The sequence below is a fragment of the Pogoniulus pusillus genome, chromosome 18, assembly GCF_015220805.1.
Source record: "Pogoniulus pusillus isolate bPogPus1 chromosome 18, bPogPus1.pri, whole genome shotgun sequence".
In the NCBI taxonomy this organism is placed as follows: Eukaryota; Metazoa; Chordata; class Aves; order Piciformes; family Lybiidae; genus Pogoniulus; species Pogoniulus pusillus.
The window spans coordinates 22,045,231-22,053,938 of NC_087281.1; the positions used below are offsets into that span (position 1 = coordinate 22,045,231).

Consider the following 8,708-nt stretch of genomic DNA (forward strand, 5'->3'; position numbering starts at 1 on the left):
GCCTCAAACTAGCACAAAGGTGTGTATCTGCGCAGCATTGTTTACAGCAGCTGCTGCCTTATTTCCAAGGGGACAACTGAAGATACAGGTTTCAGCTCCTGAAGCTGTAGATGGTGCAGAGCCTGTGTACCAGGATGCCTGCTTCTCCAGCTGTGGCAGCAATGGGCAGTGGAGAGCAGCACCAAGCTCTACTTAAAATAGTATTGACCCAATTCAGTTGGCAAGGGCCTAGAAGCAAAGCTTTACCGATGAAGAATTCTCATCTCCAGTGCACCCAAGCCTGAACTTACTGAATCATTCTTCAAAGTATCTTAGTTGTGCCAGTCAGGTGAAGTCCTGGTGACTGGAAGAAAGGAAACATTACACCTGTTTCTCAAAAGGCTGCAAAGAAGGCCCTGGGAACCACCAGCCTGTCAGCCTCACCCCTCCGTGCCTGAGAAGATCATGGAACAGATCCTCCTAGATCATAGAATCAACCAGGGTGGAAGAGACCTCCAAGATCTCCAAGGTAGTCCAACCTATTGCCCAAGGTATTGTATTAAGGTGTCCCAAACTGGACACAGCTCCTGAGCTGTGGCCTCACCAGAGCCCAGTTCCAGGGGACAGTCCCCTCCCTGCTCCTGCTGGGCACAGCATTTCTGATCCCAGCCAGGATGCCATTGGCTTTCTGTGCCACCTGGGCACTGCTGCTTGCCCATATGCTAAGGCACGTGGAGGACAGAGAGGTGAGTCAAGACACCCAGCATGGCTTTCCTAGGTGTAAATCCTGCCTGACCAACCTAGTGGCTTTCTGTAATAAAGCAATTATGTCAGTGAAAAAGGGACGACCTCTGCAAGGCCTTTGGCACAGTCCCCCACAGCATCCTACTCACCAAGTTAGCCTCAGATTTGATGGGTGGACTGTTCAGTGGACAAGGAATTAGCTGGATGGTTGCATGCAGAGGGTAATGCTCAATGGTTTGAAGTCCAGATGGAGAGCAGTGACAAGTGGTGTCCCTCAGGGGTCTGTTTTGGGACCTGTACTGGTTAATATTTTCATCAATGATGTAGACAGTGGGAGCAGGTGCACCATCAGCAGATTGCAGGTGACACCATGCTGAATGGTGTTGTCAGTGCACCAGAGGGACAGGATGTCATCCAGAGGGACATAGAGAAGCTGGAGAGATGGGCCCAGGTGAACCTCATGAGAGTCAAGAGCAAGCACAGGGTTGTGCACCTGGGCCAGAACAATCCTCTCTATCGATACAAACTAGGGCATTAGGACTTGGAAGTGCTAATGAACAAGAAGCTGGACGTGAAGTGTGAGCTTGCAGCCCAGAAGGCAAATTGCGTCCTGGGCTGCATCAAACGCTGTGTGGCAAACAGATTGAGTAAAGTGATTCTGCCACTTTGCTCTGGTGAGACTTCAACTGAAATAGTGTGTCCAGGTCTGGAGCCCTCAATACAAGAAGGACGTGGACCTGATGGAGCAGGTTGAGAGGAGTGGCACAAGACTATTGGGGGGTTGGAGCACCTCTGCTATAAAGACAGACTGAGGGACCTGGGGTTGTTCAGCCTGGAGAAGAGAAGGCTTTGGGGAGATCTAATAATGACCTTCCAGTACTTGAGAGGGGGCCTACAAGAAGGATGGAGAGAGAATGTTTACAAATCCTGTGGTGATAGGATAGAAAAGATTGAGACTGGATCTTAGGAACAAGTTCTTTACCCTGAGGGTAGTGGAACACTCAAACAGGTTGGCTGTGAAGGTGGTTGGGGCCCCATCCCTGCCAAGGCCCCCTCCAACCCAGACCATTCTCTGATCTTTCCTTTGGGTGATGGTGCAATATTGTAGCAGTAATAGAATATGTCTGCATTTGGAACTATTTCCTGGTTCAGATATTAATCATAATGAACTTCCAAGTTACCACTGGATGTAAAGTCACTCCAGAAACAATTAAAAATGTCATCCATTAACAAAAACTACATCTCAGAACAAAAGGGATCTTGAATCACACTGGTGAATTTAGTGTTCTCCTTTTCTCAGGGACAAAGCAGTGTCCATTTTAATCCTAAAAAGAAACTGCCCTGCAGGATATCTACCTACTAACATGAAGTTTCTTTTCAAGATGTCTGCATCTTGCAGGCAACAGTGGGTGTTAGGAGGGTTTTAAAGGGCTCATCTAATGATGGAGAAGTACTTAGAACCTTTCTTGCAAAGTTCCTTATCACCACAGAATAAGGAATGTTTGCATTATTTAGTGCTTTGTCATAGCTGGTGAAGTTTCTTCCTCCCTTGCTCACATTCTTTTAAGACCTAACTCAAGCCTTCCTGCCTTTGTGTTTGAGTGTATTGATCAACAACAGTTCTCTTGATTAGTGTCCAGTCCTAAGTAAGCACTGAAGAAACTATGTTTCATTGTCCTTGAGATAGAGAGTCTGCATTTGTCTCTTTCAAATCTATCACTTTCAGTTCCAGTTGTTGATGAAAAATCTGCTAGCAACAGCATGAAAAGAGTTGAGTAGAGAATTGCTTCCTTCTTGATGCATGGGTGAAGGAGTCATATCAACTTGATTTAAACCTCACTGGCACCAGAACCACTGAGCTTTTGCCTAAAATTGAATGGTTGCTTCCTGTAAATTTATAAAAGAGACTGTAAAACATCAAACCAGGCTTCAATTTGCATTTGGTGCAGTGAGCATTGTGGATATTGCAGCTCAATGTGACAGGGCAGTTGCCTGTTACGCTGAACAGCACAAGTATGAGCTGTGCTAGGTAAGCCCTTGGCACTGAAGGAGAGTCTTGCAGAGCACTGCAGTGCTGACAGCTTCAGCTGGACAAGGCCACTGACATCCTTAAGGTTTCTACTGGTCATTTCAGCCATTGAAGGATGCCCAAGGATGTCTTTTTTTCCTGATGGGTTTTTTTTTTTACACTTTATCCTTCCAGCACCCTCTAAGTTTTTGTATTGCTCTGAGTTGGCCTAAGAAGTTCAAATGTGACTTTGCTGTCTTAGAACAGTAACTGCTGAAATTTGGGGTAAAAGTTGAGTACAATTGTATAATCTTCAGTGTAATTTTAAAAGCCCTGTATCTAATCGTGCACGTTTGGGTTAGCAAACAATGATCATTGATTGTCATGTACCCTTCAATATCAACTAACAGTGTCACTTGCTCTTGAAGCATTGATTAACAGCTCTGTTGAATGCCCACAGACAATTCTGCATTCTTACAGGTGACTTTAAGAACAAATTTTACTTACGTAAGCCAAAGAAAAGCTCCAAGTCTTGAAGTGCCTATTTAAATATCCTAGTGTCCAAAGAACATCAAGTGAGTTTCAGTGGACTTTCCACTGTATTAGCCTGAAGCAATTCACAAGCATGTTTCAGGCACCAGAGCAGTACCAGGAGCGTTAGGTGACAATATACCAATGCAAGCCATACCTTTAGCAGTTGCTTGTAGAAAGTCCATTCCCTGGAGCAGAGAAACAATTCACTTCCCACAGCTGAAATCAATGTCTAGACATGACAGCGTAGCAGAGATTAAGAGGTAGCTGTGTTCTTTGCTGCTATGGATGAGCTCAGAAACAGGTGGAGACAGGCTGTGGATGGATGGACCTCAAAAGATAAAGACACTCAGTGTTACTGACAGCAGCAGCTTACTGACTCAAGAGATAAAGCAGCAGGACCAAGTGAGTCGTCTTCTGGCTTGTACCTCTCATCAGCCTATTTCTTGAGCAAGGCTGAGTCCTACAGTGGCAAACTTTATCTCTCTTCTGGCCATGTTCCTTTCCATGTGGCTCTTCCTCCCCTGTGCCTTCTGTGGGCTCCATCCCAGGCCTGCTGCCCGTACACCTGAGGCTATCCCTGTGGTAACCCTTACTCCCTGCCTTAGTAAGAGGAATGTGACAGACCCACTATCATTCCTCTCCTGCTCCTAATTAATGTTTTGTTCTCTCCCTTGCTCAGCCTCGTGGCTCTTCATTTGTGTTACCAGCCATAAGCCGCTTCTCCCTTTTAAATAGAGCATGGGACGTTAGCTGAGAGTCCTGTCTTTGAAGAGAGGAAACTCATGAGGAACCTGGGTGTTGGGGAAATTGAGGATGCAAAGAAGCATCTCAGAAACTGAGCATGTATTGGAGTGTAGTGACAGCACTGAGAGCAAACAAGGAGTTGCAGGGCTGCCTGGCTGTGGTGGGCTGCTGGCACAGAGAAGCACTCTCTGAGCCAGATGCAATGCTGACACATTCAGGCAGAAACAGCCTGGCTGCTGCAAGCCGTTGAGTGTTGGGCCCAGAAGAGGGGAAGGGCCTGCTGAGAAGAAGCATGTGTGGGAGGCTATCAGTGTGTGGCTAAGATCATAAGATGGAGAGTGCCAGGAGACTGAAGCTCCCATTTTTTGTCTGTGTTGGTGTAAATTGGTTTGTGGAGGCGATTAGAGTCTACTTCTCAGCTAGCTGGATACAAAAGGACTGCATTTTTTCTACCTGCTCTAATGTGCTAAGGGGAAAAACAAGACTGGGCTGCATGTATATCTGTGAGGCACAGCCCTGCTGTGGTCTGTAATGGCTTCTCATCACCTTTAGACAGACTTCACAGTTCAGAGATGGTGCACATCGTATCAATCTTCCTAGTGTGCACCTCTCCTTTAGGTTTAAGAGTCCAGCTGAATGCCAGTTCTACTGAGGTCTTGGGCAGCAACAGTGGTGCCAGGTGGTGTCTAAGGGCTTGCATTAGAAAACAGTGGGAGCCTGTCTAGTTGCAGGATGTGTAGGAGTCCTGCAACATTTGCTAAACAGTTGTGTGAATTATTCTGCTTGTTGCTTCATGGCTTCCTCAACAAGTGGATGCAGTTTGTGCTGTGAGGGACACACTGTGGAGAATGTCTTGCTAGAGGAGACTCTGGGTAGCTAGGTGCAAAATCTCCTGGAGTACACTGTCCCAGGGCCAGATCCAAGGATACAGCATATTTGCATGAGATAACAGGTAGTTTCCAATCCTGGTAAAGACTGGCTCTCTGACAAGGATACAGTTCTAGAACTCGGGGTTGAGGCGGTGTTTCTCAGTCACTGCAGAAACTCAGGCCTCTTAAGACTACTTTTTCCTCTATTGCAGTTAGGTTTGGTGTCTCGGTCTCACATCATGTTTAGTCTTGGCCAAGAGTGATATTTAAGTGCTACCTCTCAGCACATCTGGTCCTTTTTGCAAACTGTTCCTTCGCTAGGACTGCAGGATCACTCTGCTTTTTCAGAAGGTTGATGTTTTATTCAAGTTAAAATTCTTTAAGCCACCCATTTGTCTCTTTCTGCAGTCCCCAGCTCATTGGGAGTTAAAAAACATGTTGCTGACACTATGCAAATTCTCACAGGCTCCTGGGTCATATCATAGAATCCACCAGGTTGGAAGAGACCTCCCAGATCATCCATATGATTTGATGATTCTGTGACCTTTTTCAAGTGGGAGGTGTCCCTGCCTACGGTGGGGGGTTGGAACTAGATGATCTTTGAAGTCCCTTCCAACCTAAACCAGTCTATGATTCTTATTCACAGTATCACCAAGGTTGGAAGAGACCTCATAGATCATCAAGTCCAACCCTTTACCACAGAGCTCAAGGCCAGACCATGGCACCAAGTGCCACGTCCAATCCTGCCTTGAACAGCTCCAGGGACAGCGACTCCACCACCTCCCCGGGCAGCCCATTCCAGTGTCCAATGACTCTCTCAGGGAAGAACTTTCTCCTCACCTCCAGCCTAAATTTCCCCTGGTGCAGCCTGAGGCTGTGTCCTCTTGTTCTGGCGCTGGCCACCTGAGAGAAGAGAGCAACCTCCTCCTGGCTACAACCTCCCCTCAGGTAGTTGTAGACAGCAATAAGATCACCCCTGAGCCTCCTCTTCTCCAGGCTAACCAATCCCAGCTCCCTCAGCCTCTCCTCGTAGGGCTGTGCTCAAGGCCTCTCCCCAGCCTCATCGCCCTTCTCTGGACACGCTCAAGCATCTCAATGTCCCTCCTAAACTGGCTTCTGAAACAGGATGGATAAAGTTACACCGATAGTGCAAAAATGCACTGATGGTTGTAATTATCCTGTGTTCAATAAACCATCAAGTAACACTGTGTCAGATTTCTGGCACTCAGAAGTCTCACAGTCATGTTATGGAAAATGGTATTTCATCCCTAAAAGAGAAAAACTGGGCACCAGATGTGAGAAATACATTGTCAGTGTCATTGTGTTGCAACTGGACACAGCAGACTCGCATTATTTGAGCCGTCTGATGGCTTTTGCAGTTGAGGACAGCAGCAGTTACCATCAAAAACAGGGAGAGCCTTGTATATATGCACAGACTGACACCCTTAGAGTTAGAGATGAGTTAGCATCCTTTCTGGAGTTGTACCACTGAATACTGCATTGTCTCTCCACTTAAAAGGAGCCTCTTCTTCTAAGCTGTGAGACTGCCATTTACAGACAACTGGCTTTCCTTCTATGACACTTCAGAATAGTATGAGCTAATAAGTGTCCTTTCTAAAATGACACCATTGAAATCATCTCGTCTCTCTGGCAGGTTTGAAATACACGTAGCTGCCACAGGATGGCAGCAGTCAGTCACCTTTGGCTCGGTTCGGAAGGTTACATGCCAAGACGATGTCCAAAGGATTCACACTAGATCACTACGAACACAGGAAAGGTTTTGTGCATTCTTATTAATGATTAATGGCAGTCGTCTTTTACAAGGTTTATTACAGCGTGATAGTTTTCTTAGCTACAAAAGCTGGCCCAGGGAGTGAGCTCTGAATGCCTCATCATGTAGGGGTTTGTAGAATCATAGAATCAACCAGGTTGGAAGAGACCTCCAGGATCAGCCAGTCCAACCTAGCACCCAGCCCTAGCCAGTCAACCAGACCATGGCACTAAGTGCCTCATCCAGGCTTTTCTCGAACGCCTCCAGGGATGGTGACTCCACCACCTCCCTGGGAAGCCCATTCCAATGCCAATCACTCTCTCTGCCAACAACTTCCTCCTAACATCCAGCCTAGACTTCCCCCAGCACAACTTGAGACTGTGTCCCCTTGTTCTATTGGTGGTTGCCTGGGAGAAGAGGCCACCCCCCACCTGGCTACAGCCTCCCTTCAGGTAGTTGTAGACAGAAATGAAGTCCCCCCTGAGCCTCCTCTTCGGTGATTAAATACGAAGGCTGATGTGTGTAACCTCGTTTATATGCGCCCCAGGGAGCATGTACTTAGTTCTTACCTATACCTGACAGGCTTGCAACTTTACACCTGGATTATTAGTGCCTAAAATCTAAACAATCTGTTGCTGCAGTGTGATGGGGTCACTGCAGTGTGATGCACAACTGCCCTGCTGGAGAGCAGTGAAGGGGAAAGGACCTCGGGGGTCCTAGTGGCTGGGAGGTTGACCATGAGCCAACAATGTGCTCTTGTAGCCTATGAGGAGAGGCTGAGGGAGCTGAGGTTGTTTAGCCTGGAGAAGAGGAGGCTCAGGGGGGACCTCATTGCTGTCTACAACTACCTGAAGGGAGGTTGTAGCCAGGTGGGGTTGGTCTCTTCTCCCAGGCAACCAGCAAGAGAACAAGGGGACACAGTCTCAAGTTGTGCTGGGGGAGGTCTAGGCTGGATGTTAGGAGGAAGTTGTTGGCAGAGAGAGTGATTGGCATTGGAATGGGCTGTCCAGGGAGGTGGTGGAGTCACCATCCCTGGAGATGTTCAAGAGAAGCCTGGATGAGGCACTTAGTGCCATGGTCTAGTTGACTGGCTAGGGCTGGGTGCTAGGTTGGACTGGCTGATCTTGGAGATCTCTTCCAACCTGGTTGATCCTATGATCCTATAAAGGCCAATGCCATTCTGGGGTGTATTAGAAGGGCTGTGGTTTTTTTTCTCTTAGAACATTTGGAAGGTGCCTCAGTTGCAGGGTCTCTAAATGGAGTCAGAAAGGTAGGACACATGGTGGGGCAGAATGGATGAGTCAGGAGCATGCATCACAACTGGTGGCATGCCTGAGGTGACGCCACCACAGCTGGGAGCCACAAAACAACAGGGGACATACTCTTTGGGTAAGAACAAAACAAAACCAAACCCCAGTGCTACAAATTTCAAGTGTCTTGCTGAAGTAATAAGCTCATATGACACAGTATGGAGAGCCTTGTACCAGGTAAGACATGAGACTCTCTCAAAGCTGCTAATAGCACTCTGGAGGGTAGACTTTCCTGTCTCTCTCTGCTAGCCCACCTGTATTAATTACTCTTCCAGAGCAGTCCACCAGTAATGTGCTTAGGTTTGTCTGTTCTGTTCCTTGTGCAAATGATGGAAAGTGCCCTGAGTGTCTTTGGCTGGCTGTTTGACATGTCACTTTGGAGTCTGAGAAATAATTTTCAGTATTTGAAGGAAAATATTCTGAGGTGGTATAATGCTGGAACGACACATTTTTGTATCAAAGAGGTAGATAACTTGAGGCTGTGCCAGAAATAGTGCTGAAGAGACAAGCACTTCTATTCCTCTTTACTGCAGAAACCAATTTCTCCCATGGTGTGGAAGTGAACCTTTACTAGTAGTACTGCCACAGTATGGGTAGTTTTACCAGCTCCTCTTTCCAGACAGGCTATTAAAGCATCAGTTCTTACAGCCTTTTAGAGAAAATAGCCTTGAGCTTTATAATGCTCCTCCTCAGTTGTCACAATGTGATTGAAAGTGTTGCAAGAAAGCAAATACATTTTATCTCTGAAC

General features: G+C 46.9%; 1 long non-coding RNA gene across 2 annotated transcripts in view; it reads right to left on the reverse strand.

The window, feature by feature from the left end:
* The window catches only part of LOC135183570 (uncharacterized), a 53,735-nt gene that overhangs the window by 13,044 nt on the left and 31,983 nt on the right, over nt 1-8,708 (reverse strand). The window contains exon 2 of one of the 2 annotated variants that reach the window (XR_010305609.1): nt 3,420-3,593. This is a non-coding gene — a long non-coding RNA (uncharacterized LOC135183570). Of the gene's footprint in view, nt 1-3,419; nt 3,917-8,708 lie in introns of those variants that run through there. The other variant, XR_010305608.1, reaches the window with a different exon arrangement.